Source organism: Pinus tabuliformis, chromosome 2_2, assembly GCF_031772625.1.
Source record: "Pinus tabuliformis cultivar Carrire ecotype Pingquan chromosome 2_2, CPIR1, whole genome shotgun sequence".
Lineage (NCBI taxonomy): Eukaryota > Viridiplantae > Streptophyta > Pinopsida > Pinales > Pinaceae > Pinus > Pinus tabuliformis.
In genome coordinates this window covers 784,861,632-784,879,127 of record NC_142300.1, presented here as the reverse complement: position 1 = coordinate 784,879,127, position 17,496 = coordinate 784,861,632, and the positions used below count along the sequence as shown (strand labels likewise).

The 17,496-nt window shown below is 43.5% G+C and overlaps 1 long non-coding RNA gene across 1 annotated transcript in view; it reads right to left on the bottom strand.

Moving 5' to 3' along the window:
- Window positions 1-17,496, bottom strand: part of LOC149195040 (uncharacterized) — a 125,332-nt gene that overhangs the window by 60,839 nt on the left and 46,997 nt on the right. The gene's annotated exons all lie outside the window — the stretch shown is intronic.

The window sequence follows — 17,496 nt, the reverse complement described above, 5'->3', positions numbered from 1 at the left end:
AGAGTACAAGAGGTGATCAGGAAGATAGCACCTCGACTTGCACAAGGCAAGTGAAGAAATACACTCAGAATAGTAAGGGCATGGCCTCTCTCTGAACTGCATCCAAGCTACCGGAGAACTGCTGTGCTGCTGCTACTGCTGGAATCAAGTGAGGATTTGGGGCTGCTCCCCTCCTCGAAAAACACTGAAACTCTGGAATCAGCCTCTGCTCAATAAACCCAGAAAGCTTTGTTGAAATAGTTGAACCCTAAAAATCACCCCCTTGGGGGTCTACGCTGTCCCTCAATGCTCTGCGCTGCCACTGAAGAGAATCCTCCAGAACTCTGCCCGAGACTCTGCCAAAATCCTCCAATATGCAAGGGTTGATCCCTTGCTCTATCTCCAAGCTCAAATCCTCCACCTAACCCCAATCCAGAACTCCTACCAGAAGGAACTGCGTCTTCCTCTCTCAAGACTACGCAGTCATCACAATGCCCAATTCCTCCTCAACTCCAAAATCGATCCTCCTACAAAATATTGATGAAACTACCTTGCCCAAGCAGGCACTCGAAGTCCCCCGGGGCTAAGGGTGAGATCTCCAAACAGAGATACTCAATGCACTAAACAGTACTGCAGACAGGCTAAACAACCAACATGCTCTAAGTCGAAGTGACTAGCTCAAATGCAACATAATCGAATGCCAAAATGAGGAAGCTCCTCTCCCCTTTATAGCATTGGCCTTTCTCAAAACCCTAAGGCCCACCTCCTCCAACGTAGCCATCTCTTGCCATGTGCTCCTCTCCATCTACGCAGTCCCTCCAAGTGTCTGCGTGGCCCCCTTCTCTACGTGGTCCTATGTCCCCCTAGGCTCCCCTTTAAGTCACAAGGCTGTGCTACTAGGAAGTGACTTTATTCTAAAAGTGAGTTATGTGCCCCCTTTCCTCACCTTTTTATTTATAAATAACTATAGAAGGCAAAATTGAGCAAAATTGAATATTCTAATTAGCCATGGCTAATTAGGAATATTAAAGTCTCCCCCACAAAATGTTGCTTGTCCTCAAGCAACTAAAGTGATGGATGCTGCAAAATTTTCTCACTCTCCCAAGTGGCATCCTCATCCGGTAAATTCTTCCACCTCATCAAGAATTCCCGGACCGTCCTGCTCCACAACTGCCTCTCCCTGGTGTCAATAATAGCCTCAGACTGCAACACCAAATTCCCCTCATCATCCATGGGTGGTAGCTCATCTGTCACTATCACCTGCTGCCCCAATGCCTTCTTCAGGTATGATACATGAAAAACGTTATGAATCTTGCTGCCTTGGGGCAGCTCCAACTCACACACAACCTGTCCAATCCTGCGTATCACCCTGTATGGCCCATAAAAGTGGGGCTTGAGCTTCTCAGCCCCTTCTGCTTTAGTGACGACTATCGGTATGGCTGTAATTGTAGGTAGACCAAGTCCCCTACCTCAAACTGTCTCTCCACCCGACCCCTATCAGCATATAGCTTCTGCTGGTTCTGCATTGTAGCCATATTGTCCTTGAGAGCTTGGAGAATATCCTAACTCTCTTGGATCCAAATCTTGGCTCTCGGAGCCTTGCTATCACCAAACATCACGTCAGCAAAAGATAAAGGATGATATCCATACAAAGCATAGAATGGCGACATACCAATGGACATGTGATGTGTAGTGTTGTAGCAGTACTCCCCCAGATGCAGCCACTTCAACCATGCTTGCTGCTGCCCACTGACATAGTTACGCAAGTAGCCCTCCAGCCACTTGTTAACTATCTCTATCTGCCCGTCCGTCTGTGGGTGATAACTGGTACTCGGTGTCAACTCTGTCCCCACCAACCGGAAAAGCTCCTGCCAAAACCCGCCCATGAAACGGCTGTCCCTGTCACTGGTGATGGTCTTAGGAAGACCATGTAGCCTGAAGACCTCTCTGAAGAACAGCTCGGCCACCTGCGCTACTGTGTAGTGTGTGGATATGGCGAAAAAATGTGTGTACTTTGTCAGTCAATCAATGACAACAAAGATACAATCCTTGCCTTGTACCATGGGCAACCCTGTGATGAAGTCCATCGAAATACACTCCCATTTCCCCTCCGGAATGGGAAGAGGCTGCAATAGTCCTGCGAGATGGCTCATCTCCCCCTTGTTCCTCTGGAAAACATTGCACCCCCAGATATGCTGGAGTACGTCCTCCTTGAGGCCCTTCCATGAAAACCTCTCTCTAATGTCCCTGTAGGTTTTGGTAAACCCCTGATGGCCTACCAATGGTGAATCATGTGATGCCTGAAGTATCTTCTTCTTGAGCTGAGATCCCTTAGTCAAGAAGATCTGGTCCCTGTAGTAGATGATCTCATCGACCACCTTGTACCTATCATCCACCACCTGCCCAGCCAGAACCTCACATGCAAATCTGTCCTTGGAGTACTCTACTAAGAGTTGAGCCCTCCAGTCTGTGTCCAAGCTCACAAGAGACAACGTGGCTGGTCTACGTGAAAGGGCATCTACTACTACGTTGTTCTTACCCTTGACATACTCAAGGTCAAAGTCATACGCTTGGATCTTATTGATCCACTTCTTCTGCCTCTCCTGTAGTTGTTTTTGCTCCAAAAAGAACCTGAGGCTGTTGTGATCAGTCCTCACCCTGAACCTGTTACCCACTAGATACTATCGGAACTTGGCCAATGCATGCATAATGGCCAGCATCTCCTTGTCGTATATAGAATACAACCTCTCGTGCAGAAGGAGCTTCCAGCTCTCAAAGGCTATAGGGTGACCTCCCTGCATCAACACTACGTCGTTCCCCTCTCCCGATGCATCACACTCCAAAATGAATGGCTGCTAAAAATCCAGCAATGCAAGCACTAGACAACTGCTCATAACCTCCTTGAGCTTGTCAAAGGCTCACTGCGCTGTATCCAACCAACTGAATGCCCCCTTCCTTGTCAGATCTGTCAAGGGTGCAGCAAGCTGTGAGAAACCCTTGACGAACTTCCTGTAGTAAGTACAAATGCCAATGAACCCCCGAAGTTTCGTCACGTTCCTCGGCTCCGGCCAATCTCTGATGGCCCTCATCTTCTCCTCGTGAACTCTCACTTTGTCCACCCCTATGATGTGTCCCAAGTACATCTCCGTCAACCCAAACTCACACTTGGAGAGTTTGGCATAGAACTGCTGCTCCTCCAAGATGCGCAACACTGTCTCAATGTGCTGGAGATGCTCCTCCCAAGTCTTACTGTAGATGAGGATATCATCAAAGAACACCAACACAAACTTCCTTAAGTGACTGCGGAAGATGCAGGACTGGAATGTAGCTGGGGCATTGGTTAGCCCGAAGGGCATCACCAAAAACTCAAAGTGCCGATAGTGACACCTAAAGGCGGTCTTGGGAATGTCCTGCTCCCTCACGCGAATCTGATGGTAACCAAATCTTAAATCAATCTTTGAGAAGAACCGTGCTCCTCTCAACTCATCCATCAACTCATCGATCTTGGGTATGGGGTACCTGTTCTTTAGTGTCTTCTTGTTTAGGGCCCTGTAGTCAATGCACATCCTCAATGTGACATCCTTCTTCTTCACCAACACCATGGAAGAAGCAAAAGGACTCGTGCTCAGTCGAATGTGCCCAAGAGCCAGCAATTCCTGAATGGCCCACTCAATCTCATCCCAATAGGCCTTGGGATGCCTATAGGGGGTAGTAATCACTGCCTGTATGCCCTGCTCAAGCTGAATGGTGTGCTCAAACCCCCAGTCCGGTGGCTGTCTCAACAGAATCTCCCCAAACATTGTGGCATATTGGTCAAGGATGGACTGTATCTCTGGATGTACCGTCTACCCTGTAGTCCCTGCCTCTGATGCACGCAGCTCCACTGCCCACTCTACGTCTCCCTTCCAAAAGACTGCCTCCATCCGATGAGCCGAAACAGTCTGAGGCGGATATGTTTGCTGTCCCCGTATCTTCTCATGCCTCCTTGTCTTCTCGTCATCCCACTCCATCTCTAGGGTCTTCCAATCTGTCGCGACCTTCCCTAGAGTGATAAGCCACTGAACACCCAGTATCATGTTGGTGTCCGGAATATCAACCACGAAAAAGTGGTCAGTCAGTTTGTAGGTGCCCATCGTCATTGATAACTCTGGGACATAACGAGCACACACCATGGTCTGATCTCCTGGGACCAAAATTGAAAATCCATCGAAGCTCTCTATCTGTATACCTCTCCACTCAACCATATGTGCATCGATGAAGTTGTGGGTTGCCCCACTGTCAAACAAAACTGATACTCACTAGCCACGTACTATCCCTCGTATGCATAGCATCAAATACTTGGGGACTCCTCGCAATGCTGCAAGGGCCCCTTCGGTAGGTGCAAAAGCTGCACCACCTGCTGTTGGCGCTGGAGGTGGTGAAGGATCTTGCACGACATGGCTATCTCCTGCCTCCACATCAACCTTCTCATCCTCTTCCTCGCTGCTCTTGGAGAAGGCCTCAATAAAATGTGCTTTGCCAGCAGCACATCTATGTCCCGATGCCCACGGCTCCTGACAGTTAAAGCACAACCGCTTCTTCTTCAGCTCCCTCTTGGCATCATCATCAATCTGTGCTCGTCCTGGATTCCCCTTTGGAAGCGGAATCCTCACATCCTTCCCCTTAGGCTAGAAAGTCTGTCTCTAAGGGTAAGGTGTCGGGTCCTGGGTAAGACATCCTGTCAGTCCTGGGTCTTGCTAATAGCATCCTGGAGTGTGGCTAGTCTAGTGGATCGAACTAAACCCTAAAGTGGCTCTGCTAAACCCTCAACATACATGTAGATCCTTCGTGTCGCAGATATATCTGGCACCGTCACTGAGACCCTCAAGAAATCTGCAATGTAGGTCTCTGGGCTCCCTGTCTATTTGAGCCTCGTTAGCTCAACAAAGTGCTACTCTGGATCCCTCTGGTCAAACCTCTCTATCAATCTCCTAGTGAACTCGGCATATGTCGTCACTGTGGAGTGTCTAAGTGTAACCATCCCATGGAACCACCAATCCTGGGCCTCACCATACAAATGTAATGTCGCCACCTTGATGGCCTCTGTCTCCGACATCTGTTTAAGCTGGAAATAGATGTCTAGCTTCTCCACCCAAGACTTTTCCGAATTGTTTGATGAACCATCAAACATAGGCAAGTGGAATCTACTAGCTATGCGGTGGGTGTCACCATCATGATAATACCAGTATCCTCTATGATGGTCGCAGGGTCTATTATCCCACTGGAACTAAACAAAGTCTCTGAATGGGAGAGCATCCCTGAATTCCTGCCCATAGGCCTGGTACTCTACAAAATAATCGCCCATATGACCGGGCTCTGCCTCTTGCTGAGCTCCGGCCCCCGTGTCTGCTCCTAAGAAAGTGGGCATGGTAGAGCGTGTAGGGGCATGTGAGGCCATCTACGGAGTAGTATCACGCTGAGTGGCACCCTACTCTGGCAAATGGTGGGATGTACCTGATCCCTCACTAACCTGGAAAACCTGTGGGTTCTCACGCTGTCTAGCCTCCACTGCCGTGAATCTCTACCCCATCACCTCGATCTGCCACAACAGATCTTGCACTGATTTGAGGAGCATGGCCGCAAATCTCTTCCTGTCCTCATCTGCCATCGGATCCTCATGCTTTGCATCCACCACAGGCTCCTCCTGTTCTGCATTCACCACTGGCTCCTCATGTTCTATGTCCACCACACGAACACAGTCTCCCTCGTCGTAGGTGTTCTCAAACCTACGCTCATATCTTTGTATTTCCTACCTCTGTAACAGATGTAGGGCTTCTCCCTCGGTGTCATAGACTGCTAGCTCCACAGGCTAAGCCAGATCTATGCTCTGATACCACTGTAATATCCCTTTTCAAGGATATCCCTCAAACACCAACAACTCCAACCAGAAAAAAATACACAAGTGGTATAGTAGCAGGGAAGCTCACATAGATAAAATAATAGTAGTGCAACATACAATAATGTAAACATGGAATATAAGCAGATACTCAAGAAACGCAGAGATAAATGCTAAGCCATTTTATTATACTGAGTAATGGACAGAGTACAAGAGGTGATCAGGAAGATAGCACCTCGACTTGCACAAGGCAAGTGAAGAAATACACTCAGAATAGAAAGGGCATGGCCTCTCTCTAAACTGCGTCCAAGCTGCCGGAGAACTGCTGTGCTGCTGCTACTACTGGAATCAAGTGAGGATTTGGGACTGCTCCCCTCCTCAGGAAATGCTGAAACTCTGGAATCAGCCTCTGCTCAATAAACCCAAAAAAGCCCAGAAAGATTTTTTGAAATAGCTGACCCCTGAAAATCACCCCCTTGGGGATCTACGCTATCCCTCAATGCTCTGCACTGCCACTGAAGAGAATCCTCCAGAACTCTGCCCAAGACTCTGCCGAAATCCTCCAATATGCAAGGGTTGATCCCTTGCTCTATCTCCAAGCTCAAATCCTCCACCTAACCCCAATTTGGAACTCCTACCAGAAGGAACTGTGTCTTTCTCTCTCAAGACTGCGCAGTCATCACAATGCCCAATTCCTCCTCAACTCAAAAATCTATCCTCCTACAAAATACTGATGAAACTACCTTGCCCGAGCAGGCACTCGAAGTCCCCCGGGGCTAAGGGTGAGATCTCTGAACCGAGACACTTGATGCACTAAACAGTGCTGCAGACAGGCTAAACAGCCAGCATGCTCTAAGTCGAAGTGACTAGCTCAGATGCAACATAATCGAATGCCAAAATGAGGAGGCTCCTCTCCCCTTTATAGCATTGGCCTTTCTCAAAACCCTAAGGCCCACCTCCTCCAACGTAGCCGTCTCTTGCCATGTGCTCCTCTCCATCTACGCAGTCCCTCCAAGTGTCTGTGTGGCTCCCTTCTCTACGTGGTCCTATGGCCCCCTAGGCTCCCCTTTAAGTCACAACGTTGTGCTACTAGGGAGTGACTTTATTCTAAAAGTGAGTTATGTCCCCCCTTTCCTCACCTTTTTATTTATAAATAACTATAGAAGCCAAAATTGAGCAAAATCGAATATTCTAATTAGCCATGGCTAATTAGGAATATTACATGTTGTTAGTGATCTCTTTGATCCTGCAGCCTTCTTTCCCCTCTTTTCTTAGAAGTTGATGTGACATTTGGGTGTGTGCCATCTATCCATCCTTATTTCTTCCCTCTGCATCTATTTCTCTGTCGATCTTATTCTAACATCCTTGGACTAGTATTGGCATGAGTGAAGCATCCATCCAATCTTTATTTGTTGTTTGTTATTTCTTTTAAAAGGATATGTGATGGTTTCTCTCCACTACCTTGCAATGACGTTATTTATTTTTTGAATTATACTTGAATTTCACTGATAATAACTTGGATTTATATATTGATTTTAACACCAAATTGACATCACGCTAAACATATGAATATCCCATAAAGTATGACCTAAATATGGTTCAAAGAATCTCAGCTTTAGCCTAAGCACATGACAGAGTAATTTCTGAGGTCTGAAGTTTTATTAGAGACACTATTCTTTTGTTTATTTCGGTTAAAAAAACGGCTTTCTCTTGGTTTTATGTGACTTACAATTTATCATTTGTAGCTCTCCTTATTCCTAAGAGGAAATGGGAGAGCATCTTTATGGACTTCATCACAGGGCTACCGATAGTTCAGGGGTGAGATTGTATATATGTGGTGGTCCACAGGTTGACTAAATTCATCCACTTCTTCGCCATTCCAGCTCAGTATTCAGCTTCATAGGTGGACGAGTTTATTTTCTGAGAGGTATTCAGGTTGCATGGTCTCCCCAAGACCATATTCATTGACAAAGATAACAGATTTATGGGGGGATTTTGGCAATGACTATTTCGCTTAGTCGGAACTGAGCTCACACCCAACACCTGCTATCATCAACAAATAAACGGCCATACAGAGATAGTGAATACATAGTTGGAGGGCTACTTGTGAAACTATGTGACTAGACAAAAACGTACTTGGGTGAAGTGGTTGCACCTTGGAGAGTACTATTACAACACTACCTTCCACACATCCATAGGTATGTAACTCTTTCATGGTTTGTATGGTTATGTTGCAATAACCTTTGCTTACATGATTTTTAGAGATAGGAGGGCCCTATAGGCTAAGTACTGGATACAAGAAAGTGAAGATATCCTTAGAGATCTCAAGGATAACTTGAAAACAACACAAAATAAACATAAGCTATATGCAGATAGAGGTAGAGTTGAGAGACACTTTGAGGTTGGGGACCTATTATTCCTATGGCTCTACCCATATAGGGAGTCTAGTTTGAAGCAGAAGGGAGCAAAAAAAACTTAAGCCTCATTTTTATGTGTCATACAGGGTGAAAAATTGAGTTGGGGAGGTAGTGTATGAGTTGGAGCTCCCACTCAAGAGAAAGGTTCAAAATGCATTCCATGTCCCTTTCTTGGAAAAGGCTTTTGGACAGTAGGTTATAGTAGCTACATAGTTACCACTGATGGATGATGAGGGGCATTTAATTCTAGTTCCAGAAGCCATTTTTCAGGTGAGAGAGAGGAAGCTACAGAGCAAGGTCATTAAGTAATTTCTTGTTCAATGGAAGGATCTTCTAGAGGAGGATGCTACATGGGAGGGAGAACAAATATTACAACACCCAACATTACAGTTGTTTGAGGACAAGCAACATTTGGGGGGGGGGGGAGACTATAATGTTTATGTTGTAGTGGCTGCAACACCCTCCAAAATTTTGGCCTACACTTGAACTTTGGAGCCTACTTTGGATGCTATGATTGGTCGTTACTTAGTCACTTATTGGTAAGCTCATGATTTCAAGCTCCCTTCCTAAATCTTAAGAGTCGTTCACGCTTTCATCTTTATATAGCATGTGTCATCTTCGGGCATGGGGATTATCGCTTGTCATGCAAAGGGAAATTTGTTTTGCTTCAAGGGGAAATCTTTGTGAGAATGAGTTGTTCTCATCATATAGATATGTTTCACACTCATTTCCAAAGTTTCATGTATTATTGCACAAGTTTCACCTTTATCCTCAAAAAGTCTATCATTGGAGCCACACTTGTCGTAAGTTGCCACAAAGGTTGTTGCATTAAGCGAAGTATGTTTTCATATGTTTTGGATGGTCTATGTTGTATCACTAAGTGTTCAAGTGTGTGATTGTAGTCAATTTCTATCACTTCTCACATCGGTTCCACTGATCCCACACTTAGCCAAATTCTAGAGTTTTCCTAGAAACCTAGCCTCATCCAGCTTTCCTGAATTGTGCACTTCGCATCTATAATCCTCAAGCCTTTTCCTTGGCTATTGGAACTATGCAATGCGCAGGAATTCCAACCTCCCTTGGCATCCAAAACTGCGCAGATGCTTCCCTAGTGTCCTTACCTCAGCCGAAACCCACTCTCTCCGGAAACTGCGTAGTTTTGTCCCTCAAGCATCTTAGCTGCCCATTCCACCTAAAACTGCATAGATGTGTCCTCCCAGGGCCTTATCCCATAGAATCCACTGCCTGCTTAAACTCACAATTGTGTCTCTCCGTGGCCACTGTGCAATTCTTTCCCTCAGTGAGGACTGTGCAGAAATTTCCCTTAGTCTGGCCTGATCTGCACAGTCTCAATGATCAATCTTGACCCTTGGCTACTTGAATTGCACAATTCTGCAATCACTGGGCCTTCTCCCTTGGCATGTCACTAAGTATTGACCCAGTTTATGAACCCAAGTGCAACATTTTAGACTAGGGGTTTATCAGACTGTTGTTGTATTGTCACGAGTGGATTACAGATACAGGATTTATACCAGGCTATGACAAAATGATGAAGAAGGAAGACATGCTAGATGACACTCAAGGAGCTGAGCAGAAAAGGTAGTTATCTTATAAGAAGACCAAGGAACCTGAGGTACGATAAAAGATCGGGACCGCGTGAAGACTCCATCTGACGCATAACCCTTTGGGGGATAGGTATGGAAAACAAAACACATCTTTTGAAATACACCTCTTAGTGTAGCATGAAGGACCACTTATCATTGGCATATCATTATATCTTCAATGACATGCATTGGTTGCAAACATTGAAAATTATTCCATGTGTTTCCTCTAAGTGTCTTGCTGCCTTTCTCTTGTTGGATCAATTGTCCTATTTTGGCATGTTTGGTTATTATGTCATGTTTGTGAAACTTTCTTGGTGGTTTCAAAGGTTGATCTTTGTGTATTCGAGTTGTCCTAGCCATGTAAGCACATGTCGCACTCATACAAAAATTCTAGAGCATTATCGCACAAGTGTCGTCACAGTTGTCCTAAGGTCTATCTCAAGTGTCGCACTTGTCGTTTCTTGTTGTGAGACAATCACTCAGAGGGTAATTCTTTGCTTGTTATTCCGATGGTATTTGGTCATCATGTCGATGAAGTATGCTAAGTATGTGATCACAGTTTGAGTTCAGCACAAGTCCATCTACTTCCTCACACTTAGCCATTTTTGGAAATCTTCCCTACCCAACAACTCAACTTCACCGGGCCCCGACTAAGTTGTGCACTGCACAGTCTCAGCCCTCAATGATGTGACCTTGCTAACTGGAACTACGAAGTATGCAATGACTGTCTTCCAGGGAAGTTGCACTGCACAATTCCAGAGTTCAGAAACCTTCCTTGACTCCCATAATTGTGCAACAATTCCTTCCAGTCTAGCTTGAACTACACATTTTTCACTTTCACTCCTCAAGATTTTCCCTTTTATGTTGGAATCACACAGTGCACAAAAAACCTAGCCTCCCTTGGCCTCCAGACAGTAAAGCTCACTGTCCTCCAGAACAACATAGTTTTGGCTTCTAGGCCTCTTTGTTGCTCAGTCCTCCTTGCCTCTGAAAATTGCACAAAACCAACCTCCTTTGGCCTTACCTCGTACTAGCAACTGGTGACTTGAGCTACGTAATATTGTCTCCCAGTAGCCACTATGCAATTTTTCTCCTCAGTGAGGACTGTGCTCAAAAGTTTCTCAATCAAACCTAAGATACACTCTGCGCAATCTTAGTGATCAAGCTCTCTCCCTACCAACTGGAACTGCACAATGCACAGTCATTGAGCCCTCCCTCCTAGCCCGTGACTTGTTACAATCTCAATCCACGGATGATAAAGCACCATCTTAGAGTAGAGAGTTTTCAGATTGATGTCATCCTATCATGAGTGAATTGCAGGAACATGTACACTCTCAAGTCATGGTGAGATGATGAAGAAGGAAAAGTAGGAGGGAAGCATGCCTAGAGACTCACTTGCTGTTGGAAGAGAAAAGGATCTTACCTAGAACAAGCAAAGGGGAACACATGCATGCAACCACCACTCAAGACCAAAGATCATTGAAGACACTGCATCATCAAGATATGCACATCCAAGAATACATCTATCACTCAACAGCAAAAGCGACTTGATATTTCCACCTCAGCAAGTTAGTCCATGTTAGCAGTTTCATGTCAAGTCGTGTCATGAGTTGTCAAAGGCCACATCACTATTATGAGCCATGTCTATTGTAAATCGAATGTAATCTAAAGTGGAAGTCCAATGGAAACACATGAATATGAAGAGTCATGTTAGTTGAAAGGTCATAGGAAGTTGAACAATCATGAGGGTAGTCAAAGAGTCACAAGGGTCAAGCATCACCCCTTGGTTATATATACCCCCTCAATGTATGAGAAAGGTACTTTTCACCTTCGATCCTCCTACAAATCATAGAGATTTCAATCAGTTCTTTGAGGAGCAAGGAGTGGCTCCAATGTCCCACTACTGGGCTAGTGATGTATGATGTAAATATGTGTCTTGGAACTTTTTCTTAATACAGAAGCCTTCTCGGGCTAGCACTTTTCCATGCATGACTTATGGATGTTTGTAAGACTATTCTGTGAGCATTTATATTTCATGTTTGTTTCACATGTACTAAGATAGTTGAACTATTTCAGTTGTTTTAGTGCTTACCTTGTTGGGAATGTGTTGTTATGGTTGTCATTGTTGTCTCATCCTTGTGGACTACTCCACAGGATACTAGAAAAACCTTTCCCTGCTCATTGGTTATAACGACCGTCACATCCACTGTGGACTATTCCGCTGGATGGTAGACGAGCCCTTCCTTGTTCTTTGCTTTTAACGACTGCCACATCCGCTGTGGACTATTCCATGGGATGTTGGACAAACCTTCCTATTTCACGTGTGTCTGTTCTTAGGTGGTACTATTACCTCTCACTTAGAGGCTCACTTTTCTCCCCTTTTTGCAGTTAGAGAACCTAGACACAGTTACGTTGCACACTCACCTGACACACTAACCTTTCTTTTCAGAGGTACCATTACAACACTCTCATGTGTTGAAAGTTAGATCCAAGGCAAATCTCTAAGTATATGGAAATCGGGCCATCATACTAGATGAGACTCCTACACCAAATGGTGTGAGGCTAATTGGAACCTCATATCGGGAAGATCCCCTTAATGTTGGTGGATCTAGCACCATCAACATTTTTGGCGCTAGAAGGAGGTCCAAATGACAGGCTGTGCCTGTAGAGTCTGGTTTGAATCTCTTATTTAACATGGCTCTTCCCCAAATCATAATCCTGTGATTTTTTTCTAAAGAGATTAATTGTACCATCCCTGCGGAAGTTATTCATGACCTATCCGAACTTAAGTTCAATGGTGAGGGCGAATCAACTTTTCATGAACATTTGTTTCAAGTTATCCATCTTTGTGTTTGTCACGAAATATGTTCCGAAGATGTCATAGCTATATTACTCACCCTCACATTCGAAGGTCGTGTTAGTCAATGGTGTCATACATTACCCATTTCTTCTATCCATTCATTCGCTCAGCTTACTAAGAAACTTCACAAAGCCTTCGATAAGTATAACCACCAAGATGTCTATGAAAGAATCCTTCGTTTAAGAATGAAGCATGGTGAATTAGTTGAGGATTTTTCTTATCGGTTCCTTCACCCCCGTTGCGAAATTCCTAAAAAAAATTGAATTCGCATTTCTTGAGACAGGAGTTTGAGCACTTGGTTCATGTCTCCATATACGGTGATCCTGAACCTCTTGTCTTCCCTTCTCCCCCAAGTCCTGTGAATCATGAGGCACCTAAAATTTCAGAGGAGGAGCTTATTACCCCTTTTGTTCCGTGTACTCCTCCTTTTTCAGTCCTAATAGGGTGCCTCACTATGATGGTAACAAAGTTGAAAAGTCCGCAAATCAAATTCCCAATCCATCTTCCCATTTTTTTCCTACCTTCCATGACTCATATTCAATGGAGGAAATTCTAGAATGGCTTATGAGGCCTATGGCGAACACTAACTCCTCCACTCTACAAGATGATGTCATTGTTCATAACTCAAGCCTCGAATCTAATCTGAATCTTTGCCATCCTCTATCATCTACAAGCCATGACTCCTTGTACCATGACTTGCTTGATCAATCTGCTCCATCAACTAGTTCTTCACATTCTATTGATTCTCAAGATGCTGGCTCAAATTGTGATCAAGCACAAGGCAGTCACATTTCGCAGGTTAAGGAGCAGAAAGGTAAGGACACCATTAATTTTTCCCCTTTATTTCAAAATCTTCCATGTCCAAACAATGAGTTTCCATTCTTGAATGTCTCTTAATCTACTAATATTGGTGCAACATCCTATACATTCAATTATTTCAATCAACCCCCAACCTTGGGCAGTAATCATTCCAATGATGATAACTCTATTTCTATATCTCGTGACAAATGCCCAAGCACATAATATCATCTTCCAGTTTCTCATAAAGATCTTAATTTAGATCTAGAATCTGCTTCGGTCAAAGAAGATGTTCATATTGAAACTTCCCCTTTACCTCACTATCCCTTGTGTCCCACCATTCACAACACATCCAATTGTGATGGAGATACTCCATGCTCTTTAGTTTCTTCATCTGATGAGTTATCCCCTCGATTGACACAAGGCGGTGAGGCCATCCATGATGAAATTGAAAATAGTCAAATCATAGAAAACTCTTCCCACCCTTCATCATCTATTCTTTTGCATGAAGACAACTCTTCAAATCATCTTTCTCATGAGATCTCACCGATTCATTTATCTTTGAATGTGATATCAGAAGAGCCTCCTCAATTGAGTAATCTGATTGTTGAAGCTGAAAATTTTGGTGAAACTTGTGACAGAGATGGTTGCCATCTGGTGAGCATTTTTGAAATCAGCAACAACAGTTGTCCTCAAACCATGCATGATCTAGTTCAAGCTTCAAAATGCGATTCTAAAATCCTAGAAAGTTCCAGTACCTGCCAAGGAGTCAAGGCACTTCAAATTCCATTGATGGTTATGTCAAGATCTTGCGACTCTAGTAAGCCCCCCGAACTAAATCAGATATGGTTTCTCTCGCACAATCCGTCTATCTGCATGGTTTCACTCGATGTGGATTTCCGTGCAAAAAATGTTTGGTATTCCGAGTGTGATCTTTCAAATTTTCAAGATTTTACTTCTAACTAAATTCAAGAATCTGTTACAGTTCATTCATCTTCATGCAAATCTCTCACATCAAACTCGAGTTGGGAATGTCCATCTCTCATAAAGTCATGGAATTGTGAAGTTGATCATCTTAAGGACTATCTTTACTTGCAAGAATCATACTGATCGAATTTCTCCCTTAAAGGTCAGCTCCTTGATCTTGTTGCAAATCTTATATTGAAAATATGTCCTCTCATCGCACCAGGAATCTCCCTGTGTGATAATGAATGCACAAGTTGTCACACGAATCAAGTTCTTCTCCATTCACCATGCCTCAATTGGTCTCATGCATTCCAGGTGCTAGCATCCTCTCTAAACTCTTTTGATGACTATGATTCTTGTACAATTTGTCACCAGTTGCAAGAACTTGGTTTGACTTGTCAGAGCATTCACAATATTGTTCAAATTGATTTGTCTTTGTTTATTTCAAATTGGGAATTTGATGCTTCAATCAACTCATCTGACCATTTCTCTATCCTTGGTGACTTTCAGTCGGCTTATCATTTTCCCATCAGCACATCCAATGACGATTGTTTTACACTCTTTGATCTTCATTGTTCAACATATCTCTATTTAGATTTTTTTCAAGAAGGTGAGGCACTTTAGCCTTCACTGATGGTGATGAGTGCCAGTATTGCAGCAAGGATGCTACAACTCCCGGGCTACCAGCTTTACTTATCAACCTGAGGTTCGTACAAACTTGGAGGTGACAGTGTTGTATGAACAAGTAAAAGTGATGGTTTTGCCTATTGTCATTATTCAGCTGGCGAGACCACTGGGGTTCCAAGCCAGACTTCTATAGAGTCAAAAGAAGCTTGATTCTTTGATGGGAGAAGGGAAAATCTACTCTAAGAGAGCTACTCTACTGCAGTAATGGGAAAAACCAACATGTAATGCTAAACCACACGATACACTAATTAACCATTTAAGCAACTATGCTAAGAAGAATTGCTAAATCAACACTAAACAAATGCTACTATCTAAGTTGCAGAAGTAAAAAGCATCAAACAATACTAATGTGCAAGCAAATAAACTAAACTAAATCTTTTTTCACTTTTTTGGTTTTTTAGGCAAAATCAAGTATGCAAACTAATTGTTCTTGTGGATGTGACAGGTGGATGGAAGGTGTTTGAGGATGGCTAGAAGGTTTATGAAGTGGTTGGATGGTGTGGAGGGGTCCTAGGAGGCTTTTTGTGACTTCATAGAGGTTTCCCATCAATTCAGCCTCAAAATAGGTCGTTTCAGGAAAACCTACATGATGTACTAGAAACCTACAGGATGATCTATAGGAATTACAGGAAACCTACAAGATACAGCCGAGAGCTAATTGAGAGGTGTTGGAGGTGTTGGGAAGTTTGGGAAAGGTGTGTGATGGGTGGAATGGAGTCTTAGAAGGTCTAGGAGCACTTAGGAGTCAATATCCAAGTTAAGAGATGGCTAGATTCACTCAATGTATCTAGGGGAATTTCAATGAAAAACGATGAAAAATTAGTGAGGGTGATGGTGAAACAAGGGGTGGCTAAGGTGGATGAAGTGGAAGGTGGATGTTGGTGATGAAGTCTTGGTCTCCTCCTGAAGTACCTGCTCTACTTAAAACATGTGAGTCTCCCCAGAACTATGCAACAAGATACATTTTCATAAACTAGAAAAGCATGAATCAATTGCCTATATTATGCATGAGGAGAGTTGTTGAAGGGAATGAAAGCATGAGTGAGATCTTATTGCAGGAATGGAGATGGAAAAAGATGACAATGAAATCTTCCTTGCAACATTAAGCAAATACTGAATCAAAAACAACAAGATCCAAAGCTCATACAAGAGTTAGAAATCTGTGTTTTTGGGGCTGCTGAAGGGTCCCTTCCTCAAGTCATGGTCCCAGAGGGAGGAAATGAGGCTGAGACACCTGCTCACAACCTTGTGGTGATCCTTTTTCTCCTTGCTAACTTGCTACTTGAAATAAGACACAAATGGAAGCAAATTATCACACAACCAATCTAATCTACATGGTTGTAATGGAAATGCATCTATGTTGGCCAGATAAATCGATCTTGCAGACAAGGCCGATCTCCCTAGTATCAAAAGATAATCTAGCAAAAAACAGACAAACAAACCTATCTTTCTATAGACATATGCAATTTATAAGTAAATACTACAAAGGTGTTAAGATCCTACCTTAGATCCAAAGCTTGTTTGTAGTAGTCATCCTTCAATCGTTCGAAAGAGTTAACCTCCAATCGTTCGAAAGAGTTACTTTTAAAAACTTGCAATTACAAACAAGCAAACATTAAATAGCACCTGCATAACAAATATCATAAATCATGTCTATTATGGTGATCAAGGAATCCATAAAATAAACCATAAATCAACAGCATATTGAGAAAACAAATTTATTTGTATTAACTTTGAAGTAGAAGAACCTTACAACCTTTTTAGCCTTGATGTTGAACAAGCTCTTCCTGGGGTCCGAAATAGGAATTTCCTTTACTTTGACAAGCCTTACACTCCTCCAAATGAGATCTTAGAGGTATGTAACCTCTCCTCATAAAAACTCAACTAAAGAAGACTAAGTTCCAACAGCGTTTCACCTCAAAAATATTCAGCTTCTAACCCCTCAAGTAACCAGCCCAATGCTTCTTTTTATAGTGCAGAGGAGGAGGTTATAGGTCCACCTATGAAGGGATAGAATCCTCCTTCAAAGGGATAAGCTCCTCGCATCAAGGGGTTAGCTCCTTAAGGTATGGGATGCATGAACCTTAAGAGAGCGAACTTGCCACCTCAAGATTCCTTCCAGAAGATTCTAGAAATGACTGAAAGTGAGTTATTCAGAATATACTCGCGCCTTTTTAACTTTTACAGGGGTCTGCACCTTTAACACAGAGATAGAGCGATCAGGTGCGTAGGAGACATGACCATTAGGTGCGGGACCGCATGTAATACAAAGAGAAAGTGCGGAACCAGAGTTTTAAAGACTTTGAGGGC